This window comes from Leucopleurus acutus (genome assembly GCF_964270905.1).
Source record: "Leucopleurus acutus genome assembly, chromosome: 18".
Lineage (NCBI taxonomy): Eukaryota > Metazoa > Chordata > Mammalia > Artiodactyla > Delphinidae > Leucopleurus > Leucopleurus acutus.
Genome location: NC_139160.1, coordinates 41,383,155 through 41,396,746, shown reverse-complemented (window position 1 = coordinate 41,396,746; position 13,592 = coordinate 41,383,155).

Genomic DNA, 13,592 nt, shown 5'->3' with positions numbered 1-13,592 from the left:
CAGATTACTATATCCCAAAACTAAACCATTCCCACAGAAACTAGAAGGTGTACTCTATGAATATATTTAGCCAGAGACTGAAGTCACAGGAACACAAGTAATAGCAAAATGTCTAGATGAAGAATCAGACTAAACTGAGGATTTACGGAATACAAATAACTTAAAAGAGGGCTTAAACAGTAACAGTGGCAGTTAGAGAAGTCCAACTGTGGGGGAAAAAAAAGCTTACAGGACTCAAAATAGCAATGCATACAAATCTAACATTGTTACTAATAAGTGATACAATATAGTGACAAAATTATTGTAAGGACCTGCATCATAATTGCTAGTTGGAATTGTTATGTCTCTGTAGGTGTCATACAGGATATGCTTTCTATTTCAAATCAGAAACCACCAACACATGCACAAAACACCTCAGCATGAGGAAGCTCGAGAGTCTCAACTGTGGTTTCTTACACTCAGATGTTCATATAGGCATACTCTTAACATATAACTAGCCCTAATGGCATAGCCTTCTTCCAATCTTAGCAAAACCGGCTACAAATTGTCAATATTAGAGTTATCAATAAACAGTGTTGAGATCAACACTGTTATTACTGGTATCAATAGTCCAGAAACTTGCTTCGCATGCATGGTTAAAAAGTTACACTCTAAAACAGTATGTTTTATGTTTTGACCAAGGATCGGAGACACCCAGGTACACTTCTTATTTCAGTAACATAGCTTTGCCCATTAGACCTGCTGCACTTAATGCTCATAGCACAACTTCCAAACTCTTTTAACCTTCCATCACAACTCCAGAGTTTAGACAGACAGTTTAAAGTCCTTAACAAGGGATTAGGGAATCTTTCTCTGAAGCAGCTGAATTACTTGCATGCACTGATATTTTGAGGTGGGGGGGGAAACTCGCTAGCTACCTGGTGTGACTGATGATAAGATATAGAGATGTCCACAATGTACACAGATGGTCCAATCAGCACATTAATGTCTCACTTTTATTTATTTTTTATTTATTTATTTTTATTTATTTATTTTTTTGCAGTATACGAGCCTCTCACTGTTGTGGCCTCTCCCGTTGCCAAGCACAGGCTCCGGACACACAGGCCCAGCTGGCATGGCTCACGGGCCCAGCTGCTCCGCAGCACACGGAATCCTCCCGGACCGGGGCACGAACCCGCGTCCCCCGCATCGGCAGGCGGACTCTCAACCACTGCGCCACCAGGAAAGCCCAATATCTCACTTTTAAATAAGCATGTTGGCAAAATGATTAAGGAACACCACTAACCTAAAAGAAACCTCAGAATCTTATCCTCAGAGGTAAGGAAATACATTGTATCTATGCTAATAATAAGAAAAGTCAGAGAATATTATAAATATTAGGTGTTAAACGTGTGATACATAAAATTAATAGAAATAGACAAATAAAAATGTGTAAGTTAAAGTTATATAAATCTCTTAAAATTTAGAACAGAAAGACAAAGTCAATAGATGAAAATGATAAGGAAATTAGAGGAGCAGTCATGACAGTTCAATATCCAGCTAAAACAATTATTTTGCTGAGAAGGCAGTGACTGGATTGGGATGAGAGTAGCAAGAAAATGTTCAGAGAAATAATAAAAAACATTTATGATTGAGTGTCATAAGTATCCAGATGAAAGGGATAATCTATTGCCCAACTAAGTTATAGGTCCATATGAGGGCATGTAGTGTAAAATTTTAGAAAATCAGGGAAAAATAATACATACTAAAAGCTCCTTGTAAGAAGTGACAAACCAAAATCAGGTCACAGTGAAGTAAGATTTAAAATATAAATTGTATTAAGTTTCTGAACACTAGTACTGGAGGCTAAAATTCAGTGATGTAATTCCTTAATTTTATGAAGTAAAATAAATTTCAATTTAGAAATTGATACTCAGATAAATTATTCATCAAGCATAAAGTATGTAGAAAAATATACTCAGAAGAGCAGTCTCAACAAATTTTCCTGATAAGTGTCCTTTCTCAGGATATTTCAAGGTAGAAAACAGGAAAGATACTTGTGATGGAGGCAATGGACCTAACACAAGAAGAAATATGTCTGTGTGGCACGGAGCTTTGCGTCATTGAGGGAATCCCTATAATGACCATACAAGGAAACCCTAGAGTTACAGCAGTGTAGGAGAAAGAACAACTGTTCATTTTCCTTTTTTATGTCCAATAAGGAAAATGAACTTTTCAGTTATTTAATGGGATTAAACATGTGAAAATTTATAAGTATATTACAGAGCTTTCAGAAGGTTGGAAATATTTTAGTATAAATTCAAAAGAAGTTATGCAAATGAAAAGTTCAATCAGGTATTTGAGTAAAAGAGAAAGTTTTACAAAAATGGAAATGTAATTAAAATATATTGCTTATCTTGGTATGGAACAATATTTTCATAAGCAGAATAATAGATTTACAGAAAAATGTGAGATAGCTATATTTGAAGAATGGAGAGGAGGAGGAAAGTGGTTTAAGTGTGCTACAGTCTTTATCTAATATAACATATATTTAATGATCTCTATTATTTATGATTAAAATATAGCAGTTTTTATCATGCAGGTTTAGGGAGACTAATTCTAGATGAAATAACTAGAAAGTTGAAAGTTATTTATTTTGAGAAGAGAGATTGAAGAAAAGAGGATATTGTTTTTAATCTTATACTTATGTCTTTAAAATTTTATTTTACAAATATGTGCAATTACAAATTATGAACATTACAACTGATAAAAGAAGAAAAAAGAAAATTATATTTCTATGAGAATGCAGTACTTAGAATTATTTCATCCAAGGCTGGACACCTTGTTTTATGGAGTATTTCATTCCATAACTTTTAAACCAACTTCAAATCCTAAGTCTAAAATTCTCTAATTTTACTTTTTTACTTTTAGTACTATTCCAAAAATTCTGTTAAACTCTTTGCAGTGTCTCTTAATTAGGAATTGAATTTTATATTGACCACAAATATGTAAATGTGGACATAGTAATTTGGGAAGAACTCTAAATTAGACTAGATGACAGCTACACTTCAAATCATGTATGTGTAACCACATAACTTAAATGACAGAGGGCCAAGAATAAGAAAGTACTTAAATCTGCTGGAGAAAGTAGAAAACCTGTTCCAATCACATTTTAACTTTAAATTTGCATGTTAGAATCAACATACATCTAAAGTGATTTGCTTATCACTTTAAGATTCATTTATATTCAAGTGGATGGCTTATTTCTTACTTCTTATCCTACTGATCTTTTCTTTTTCTTTTTGAGGTACACGGCCCTCTCTTTCTTGTGGCCTCTCCTGTTGTGGAGCACAGGCTCCGGATGCACAGGCTCAGCGGTCATGGCTCACGGGTCCAGCCGCTCCGCAGCATGTGGGATCTTCCTGGACCGGTGCAGGAACCCACGTACCCTGCATCAGCAGGCGGACTCTCAACCACTGCGCCACCAGGGAAGCCCTTATCCTACTAATTTTATCATGCATTACCGATAAAGGATGTTTACTATTCTCTGCTTCAGGTAGTCTTCAGCCATTCTCTATCCCTGTACTGAACTGGGACTCTAAATTATTATTTTTATTTAAAAAATCCTCTTTTAGCAAAAGCTATCACCTTGTGTCAGTTCTCATTTCTTGTAATGCTTGACTATTTGTATGACTCCATCATTCTTCAAATGTTATACTTTTGTGTTTGTTTTCTTAATTTTTCCTTCAATCTTTCAAATGCTACCCTTTCTTTATTTCCTTATATTTTTACTAAGTAGTATTTCCACACTGTTAGTAAAGATTCTCCAGAATTTTTCTCCTTAAGATCACGTCTTTCTTACAGATTTTTCCAACACCTTTCTTCTGACTTCCAAATATATATCTCATTATGTAATCTTTCTTCAAAGCACAATTTTTAATTGCCTATAGAATATCTCCACAGAGATGCTACCTAAATTTAACAATATTTAGGTGTTACGGAGGCTTTATAAGTATTAACTCATTTAATTCTCATAAAAATCACATTAGGTGATAATATTATTATTTTAATTTTACAGATTAAGAAATTGAAGCTTAGGGGCTTCCCTGGTGGTGCAGTGGTTGAGGGTCCGCCTGTCAATGCAGGAGACACAGGTTCGTACCCCAGTCCGGGAAGATCCCACATGCTGCAGAGTGGCTGGGCCTGTGAGCCATGGCCGCTGAGCCTGTGTGTCCGGAGCCTGTGCTGTGCAACGGGAGAGGCCACAACAGTGAGAGGCCCGTGTACCACAAAAAAAAAAAAAAAGAAATTGAAGCTTAGAATGATTAAGTAACTTATCCAAAGTCACAAATCTAGTAAGTGGCATAGGAACTGTGTCTCTGGAATTCATGATCTTTAATATTATATGATAGCCATATTTGAACACATTGGAATAAAGGAGATGCTCCACCCAATTTATTTATCTATTATGGAAACAAGGTATTTATCTCTCAGACTTGAAATTGTCTAATTATCTTGTAATTTATTCCCTATACGCAATTAGTAACCATACACTCTATGTCTATAACATATTTTTTACATCTCCCATATTATTCTCACTGCCACCACCAATGTAATTCTCAGCCCTCATAATTTAACAAGAGATTATTAACTGGTCCTTCCACCAATGGCCATCAGTTCCCTTCCTCCATTCTCTTTCCTTTTTCCTTGCTTCCTTCCTTCCTTCCTATTTTTTTCTTTATTTCTTTCCCTTTTTTCTTCATGTTGCCTAGGAGATGAATTCCAACTTCCTCATCTATGGCATGCAACAGGAAAGCTCAGCTTCAGCCTTCAGATGCCTATGTTGATCTCCAGTATTTATATGTACTACTAAGTCTTTACTCCTATTTACCTCTGACTTTTCCAGCTCCATATCACAGAGCCTGACTTCTACAGTATCTGTTTCCCAGGCTCCTGTATCAAGTTACATCAGCTGGGTTCAGACAATGGGAGTCACTGACAACAGAAAGAAGAAGGCATGCACGTTCTATTGTTTTCTCTGCCTTGGGTAGATTCTACTGCATTTCCTCTGTGTCTCCAGCTCCCTCCAGTGCACCCACATTCAAAGTAACTACAGGCCTTGAACTTTAAAAATACAGCTGATTTCATTAATTCCAACTTTGGGGTGATTAGCAGTTCATGCTGTTGTTAATCTCTGGGTTGTCCAACAGTACCTTCTGTGGTTTCTCATATTCTATTGCTTTTTGTGTCAATACCTGTGTTGTTTTCTTTTTTCCCCATTTAAATACTTGGAGTAGTTTTTTGTTTTCCACCTATATTGGGCTGTACACTCTAGTCCTACAGCCCTGTACTTGCCCAGCTTCAAGACCAAAGAAAGAGCCCAAAGTTAGCAAATAAGACATCAGTGATTTAATGGATAGAGGGATCTTACATGTCTGAAGAAAGGTCCTTGAGTGATACTGCACCATGTGCAGCAGACGGTGGGCAGGACATAGCAGCCATCTTTGCCCCTGGGGTAGGGGGAGGTTTCCGGTTATAAGGGGAATTGACATCAGGTTGGTTTATCAGTTACCAGGGAAACCAGCAGAGAGACATGCCCCTCACTACCTCTTTGATAAACTATCATGGTGGAGGTGTTCTGATCTCAAGATTAGAACAATCACTTGCTGGGGCTGGGGGCAAGTATGTGAGAAGGTCAGTCATGTGAGTAGGGTGTAGGTGAAGTAGGCACTGGTCAAGCAGGGGATGTACAGAGAACAAGAGAACAGCCATCTAAGGTGGCCTGCCCATAAAGCCCTTAAAAATAATTTTAAAAAAACAACCAAAATTCTTCAAATATTATTTTCCCTTAATATGTTGCCTGTCTGTAGCTCACATTGGTACTTTAATATTTTTTTAAATTCCTATGGCATTGTTAAAATCATTTAATACTTACTTTGTACTATTGAATTGGTTTTTGTTTGTTTCTTTGCTTATTTTTGCCATAACATTCCTGGATGCTTCATCAGCACAACTAAATTTTTAAGTTCAAGGAGATTAGCTTAATATTTCTTCTGTAGTCATCACAATGGTATGTACCTGCAGTAAAGTTCAGTGAACAGCTTTCCACAAGAAAAAGAAAAAAATTTAGACACTTTATAACTTCTGTTTTTTATCATCCAAATATAAATGTTATTCAACTTTTATAAGTCTCAGTCCCTTCATTTCTAACTTACAATGGTAGTATTCCCTAGGCCATTTAAAAAGAAAATCATAGTACATAGAGGGGCATTGCTGAGGATGATAGATTTATAGGACCAAGTTCAGTGACTATTGTATGCTTACTCTCAAGTGCTGCACGATCCCACAGCATATATGACAATGTCTCTATAGTAATATTTTGTGCTGCTGATTAAGTATTTAAAAACCTGCATGTAGTTTTAAAATGGATTCACATTTTGACATGCTATACAGAAGACACACAAATATAGAATCTCAGATTATAATATTAATTAGTTCTCATTCTTTTCTGGTCTATTGCTATGAGAAAGTGTAGAAAGTTTGAAAAAGTGTGATCCATACAATAAAAACTAAGGAATGATTTCAAGTAAGAACAGGAGAAACATATGAGAAATAATAAGTAAACAGTGAATTCTACTACAAGAAGTTTAGCTTCTCCCTATTCTTTGTTCCATTACATCTTGTTTTTACCTCATGTGGCTTATATTCCAGTGGAGTGAGTCAAGTAAAAAGCAACATAAATATAGATTCTATAAGAAAGTGACAAACAACATAGAGAAAATGTAAGTGATGAAGGGGGTTAGGGTGTTATGAGACAAAGGTTACACTGATGTAGAGAGTACTAAAGAATTAGGATTAGGCTTGGATGCATATATATATATATATATATTTATATATGGACTTGATCATGGTGAGAGGAAGGCAGGGAATAACTATAACTATACGATCAAAGCTATTAATGGAAAGGACCTCCAAAATCACTGTGAATCTTCTCATGGGTTAAAAAATGTGCAGAAAAACATTGCAATCTAAGATGAGATTGGCTCGTTTCTAAAGAGGTTCTGCAAAGACTGAATAATACTTGCTTTAGAGACTAAGATTTTAGGATAATTTTTCTGTCTAGAGTATAAACTGTAAATAGCCTTCATAAATTGATGCTTACTAGGTTGCTGGCAATGTTTTAACTGTATTGACTATAAATTAAATGCTTGGTATAATTCTATGAAATCTGAGTTTACTACTCTTATTGTCTCCAATAATGCTGAGACAACTGGTCACAGAGAGTTTAAGCAACATGAAGTATCTAAGAAATGAAGAATCTGAGGTTCAAACTCAGGTAGTTTGGTTCTAGAGATTTAACTATACTGCCAGTTAAATCTCTGGTGACATCACACATGTTAAAGTGACTAGAAAGTCCAATCCACATTTATTAACTTGACCACCTTTTCAGATTGTAAAAACTGTTAAAAGTCCAGCAGATTCAAAGCTGCTCAGACAGTATGTCCAGGTGATTCACAGAACTCTACATAGCTCAGTGTGGTAAGTTACCTTTCTAGGGAAGCATAGAATAGTGTTTTCAAATGTATGTTCTTATGCAGCCTGACTGGGTTTAATAACTGATTTGCCTCTTATCAGCTGTGTGACCTATAGCAACTTCCCTTATGCTGTCTAGGTTACTTTTAATTAATTTCTAAATGGCACCAATAGTACCTGGAAATAAAATAAAAATAATATCTGTAATTCCATAGCTATCATTAGCTTGTCTTACTTATTAGTTTTTATTAATTTATTATCTTCTATTAATTGAGATCTAATATTTGCCAGTCCTGAAAATAACACAAGGATAAGCTACTAGACATTATAAACTATCAGCAGGAAACCATTGGAATTATTGACATACGTTCCATTAAAAAGTTTCAAAACTTTATTTTTCTTCATTGAGGTATAATTAACAAATATTGTATATGTTTAAGGAGTGCATAATGATGTTTTGATATATGTATCCATTGTGAAATGATTGCTACAATCAAGCTAATAAACAATATCCATCACTTCAATAATTACTATTTAGGGGTGTGTGTGTGTGTGTGTGTGTGTGTGTGTGTGATAAGAATACGGGAACATATGTTTATGTATAATTGATTCACTTTGTTATAAAGCAGAAACTAACACACCATTGTAAAGCAATTATACTCCAATAAAGATATTAAAAGAAAACAAAAAAACCCACAAAAAAAACACAAAACAAACAAACAAACAAAAAGAATATTCAAGACCTATACTTCTAGAAAATTTCAATAATACATTCAGTATCATTAACTATAGTTACCACACTATACATTAGATCTCTAAAACTTATTTACCTTGCATAAATGAAACTTTGTACCCTTTGACCATCACCTTTCCATTTCCCTCACCTTGCAGGCCCTGCAACCAGTGTTCTGCTTTTTGCTTCTATGAGTTCAACTATTTTAGATTCCACATATATGTGAGAACATACAGTACTTATCATTCTCTATCTCACTTATTTCAGGTAACATAATGCCCTCAAACTCCATCCATATTGTCACAAGAGGCAGGATTTCCAACTTTTTTATGTTTAAAAAACATACAACTCTGTGTTTTGCTGATTTTCTACTGTTTTTATTTTATTTCTGTTCTTATTTTATTATCTCCTTCCTGCTAACTTTGAGATTAGTTTGTTCTTTTTATAGTTCCTTAAGATATAGAGTTATTATGTGTGCTTGAGATTTCTTCTTTTTTAATATAAGCATTTAATACTATAAAAACTTTTAGTACTGCTTTTGCTGTATCCCATACACTTTGAATGTTATGTTTCTGTTTTCATTTGTATCAAGATATTTTTTAAATTCCCTTTTCATTTTTTATTTAATCCAATGCTTGTTTAAGGGTGTGTTTTTTAGTTTCCATGTATTTGTGTGTTTTCTGTGTTTTCTTACTGTTATTGATTTCTATTTTAATTCCACTGTCGTCAGAAAACATACCTGGGATTTATTTCAATCATATTAATTTGTTAATACTTGTTTTGCTTCCTAACTTCCTAACATGTGATCTATCTTGGAAAATATTCTGTGTGCACTTGAGATGGATGTGTATTCTTCTATTGAGTAGAAAGCTCTGTATATGACTGTATTTATATTTGCTCTATAGTGTTCAGTTCTGCTGTTTTCTTATTAATTTTCTCTCTGGATGATTTATTATAAAATAAGGTATTGAAATCTATCAAATAATTTTATTGCTATATATTTCTCTCTCAATGTTTGCTTTATAAATTTATATGCTCGGATTTTAGGTGCATATGTATTTACAATACCTCCCTGTATGTATTTGTTATACCTCCCTGTCGACGATTTTATCATTTCCAAACGAACTTCTTTGTCTCTTGTGAGTGTTTTTAACTTACAGTCTATTTTCTTTGACTTTAAGAATAGCCACCTCTGTTCTCTTTTAGTTATTATTTGCATGGAATATCTTTTCCACTTCTTTTCCAGCCTCTGTATGTCCTTAAATGTAAAAGACAATCTCTTATAGACAACATATAGTTGGACCTTTTAAAATTTTTTTTCTTTATCCATTCAGCCACTTGAAGACTCAATTGGGAAGTTTAGACCAACTTGATAGGTAAGGACCTACCATTAACATTTGGTTAATTATTTTCCATCTGTTTTGTAGTTCTCTTGTTTCTCTCTTCTTCTGTTATTTTCTCTGTGGTTTGATTATTTATTTTATAATGGTATGGTTTCATTCATTTTTTTTCCAATTTTGTATCTACTGCATATGTTCTTTTTTCGTATGGTTAACATGGGGCTCACATCAACTGTTTTATAGTTATAGAAATCTCTTTAAAGCTGATAACAACAACTTGAATTGCACACAAATATTGACAACTCACACAGTCACACACACAAGTTTATCTAACTGAAGTTAGATTATACTTCTTTCTATATTATGAAATACTGACAAATTTCTGTTGCTATAGTTATTATTTTTTATAATATTTATTGGAGTATAGTTGATTTAAAATGTTGTGTTAGTTTCTGTTGCAGAGAAAAGTGAATCAGTTATACATATACATATATATACTTTTTTAAGAATATTTTCCAATATAGATCATTACAGAGTATTGAGAAGTGTTTCCTGTGCTATACAGTAAGTCCTCATTAGTTATCCATTTTATATATAGTAATGTGTATATGTCAATCACAGTCTCCAAAATTATTCCTACCCCAATCCCCCCTGGTAACCATAAATTTGTTTGATACATCTATGACTCAATTTCAGTTTTGAAATTAAGTTCATTTATATATATTTTTTAGATTTCACATATAAGTGATATTATATGATATTTGTCTTTCTGTGTCTGACTTTCTTCACTCAGCATGACAATCTCTAGGTCCATCCATGTTGCTGCAAATGACATTATTTTGTTTCTTTTTATGGCTGAGTAATATTCCTTTGTATATACATACCACATCTTTATCCATTGCACTGTTGATGGACATTTAGGTTGCTTCCATGTCCTGGCTCTTATGGATAGTGCTGCAATGAACACTGAGGTGCATGTATCATTTTGAATTATGGTTTTCTCTGGATATATACCCAGGAGTGGGATTGAAGGATCATATATTAGCTCTATTTTTAGTTTTTTAAGGAACCTCCATACTGTAGTGGCTGTACCAATTTACATTCACACCAAGAGTGTAACAGGGATAGATTTCTTCCATACCCTCTCCAGCACTTATAATTGGTAGATATTTTGATGATGGCCATTCTAAACAGTGTGAGGTAATACCTCATTGTAGTTTTGATTTTCATTTCTGTAATAATTAGTGATGTGGAACAATTTTTCATGCACTCTTTGGACATCTACATGTCTTCTTTGGAGAAATGTTGGTTTAGATCTTCCACCCATTTTTTGATTGGGTTGCTTCTGTTTTTGATGTTGAGCTGCATGAGCTGTTTGTATATTTTGGAGATTAATCCCTTGTTGGTCGCTTCATCTGCAAATATTTTCTCCCATCCTTTGGGTTGTCTTTTCGTTTTGTTTATGGTTTCCTTTGCTGTGCAAAAGATTTTAAGTTTAATTAGAGCCCATTTGTTTATTTTTGCTTTTATTTTCAGTACTCTAAAAGGTGAATCAAAAGATCTTGCTGCGAATTATGTCAGAGAGTGTTCTGCCTGTGTTTTACTCTAGAGATTTGTAGTAATCTGCCTTACATTTAGGTCTTTAATCAATTTTGAGTTTAGATTTGTGTATGGCATTAGAAAATGTTCTAATTTAATTCTTTTACATGTAGCTGTCCAGTTTTCCCAAGACCACTTATTGAAAAGACTGTCTTCTCTCCATTGTATAATCTTGCTCCTTTGTCATACATTAGTTAACCATATGTTCTTGGGTTTATTTGACTTTATTTGGGTTTATATGACTTTCTGTCCCATTCCATTGACTTATATTCCTGTTTTTATGCCAGTACCATACTGTTTTGATTACTGTAGGTTTGTAGTATAGTCGGAAGTTAGGGAGTCTGATTCTTCCAGTTCCATTTCTCTTTCTCAAGATTGCTTTGTATTTGAGGTCTTTTGTGTTTCCATAAAAATTTAATTTTTTTTGTTCTAATTCTATGAAAAATACCATTCGTAATTTGATAGGGATTGCATTGAATCTGTAGACTGCTTTGGGTAGTATAGTCATTTTGACAATATTGATTCTTCCAGTCGAAGAACATGGTATATCTCTCTATCTTTTTGTATCATCTTTGATTTCTTTCATCAGTATCTTATAGTTTTCTGCCTACAGTTGTTTTGCCTCTAGGTAGGTTTATTCCTAGGCAATGGTAAATGGAACTGTTTCCCTAATTTCTCTTTTTGATCTTTCATTGTTAGTGTATAGTCATGCAAGAAATTTCTGTGTATTAATTTTGTAACTTGCTACATTATCAATTTCATTGATGAGCACTAGTAGTGTTCTGTTAACCTAAAATCCTAAAGGATTTTCTATGTATAGTATCATGTCAACTGAAAAAAAAGTGATAGTTTTAATTGTTTTCCAATTGGGATTACTTTTACTTCTTTTTCTTCCCTGATTATGTGGTTAGAACTTGTGAAATTATGTTGAATAAAAGTGGCAAGAGTGGACACTCTTGTCTTGTCCCTGATCTTAGAGGAAATGTTTTCAGTTTTTCACCATTGAGAATGATGTTTGCTGTGGGTTTTTTGTATATGGCCTTTTTTATGTTGAGGTTGGCTTCCTCTATGCACACTTCCTGGAGAATTTTTATCATAAATGGGTGTTGAATTTTGTCAAAATCTATTCTGCATCTACTGAGATGATTATATGGATTTTATACTTCAGTTTGTTAATGTGGTGTATCATATTGATTGCTTTGTATATACTGAAGAATCCTTGCATCCCTGGGATAAATCCCACTTTATTAGGGTGTATGATCCTTTCAATGTGTTGTTGGATTCAGTTTGCTTGAGGATTTTTACATCTATGTTCATCAGTGATATTGGCCTGTACTTTACTTTTTTTGTGGTATCTTTCTCTAGTTTGGTATCAGGGTGATGGTGGCCTCATAGAATGAGCATGGGAGTGCTCAATCCTCTGCAATATTTTTGGGAGAGTTTCAGAAGGATAGGTTTTAACTCTAAATGTTTCATAGAATTTGCCTGTGAAGTCATCTAGTCCTGGACTTTTGTTTGTTGGGAGTTTTTATTCACATATTCAATTTCAGTACTTATGGCTGGTCTGTTCATATTTTCCATTTTTTCCTGATTCATTTTTGGAAGGTTATACCTTTCTAGGAATTAACCCATCTCTTCCAAGTTTCCCATTTTATTGGCATATAGTTGCTTGTAGTAACCTCTTATGGTCCTTTGTATTTCTGTGATGTTTGTTGTAACTTTTCCTTTTTCATGTCTAATTTTATTGATTTGAGTTCTCTCCTTTTCTTTCTCTTTATGAGTATGCCTAATGGTTTATAAATTTTATCTTCTCAAAGAACCATCTTTTAGTTTTATTGATCTTTGCTATTGTTTTATTTGTCTCTATTTCATTTATTTCTGCTCTGACCATTATGATTTCTTTCCTTCTACTAACTTTGAGTTTTGCTTATTCTTCTTTCTCTTGTAGCTTTTGTTGTAAGTTTAGGTAGTTTATTTGAGATTTTTCTTGATTTTTTGTGGTAACATTGTATGGCTATAAACTTCCTTCTTAGAACAGTTTTGCTGTGTTACGTAGGTTTGGATCACCATGCATTTGTTTTCATTTGTCTCTAGATATTTTTAGTTTCCTCTCTGATTTCTTCAAAGAAGTGTTTCTTGTTTAGTAACATATTGTTTAGCCTCTTTGTGTTTGTGTTTTTTACAGTTTTTGTCCTGTAATTGATTTCTACTCTTATAGCATTGTGGTCACAAAAGATGTTTGATATGATTTCAGTTTTCTTAAACTTACCAAGGCTTGATTTGTGACTGAAGATGTGATCTATCCTGGAGAATGTTCAAGTGCAGTTTAGAAGAAATTGTATTATTCTGCCTTCAGATGAAATGTTCTATAAATATCAAGTGAGTCTATCTGGTCTAATGTGTCATTT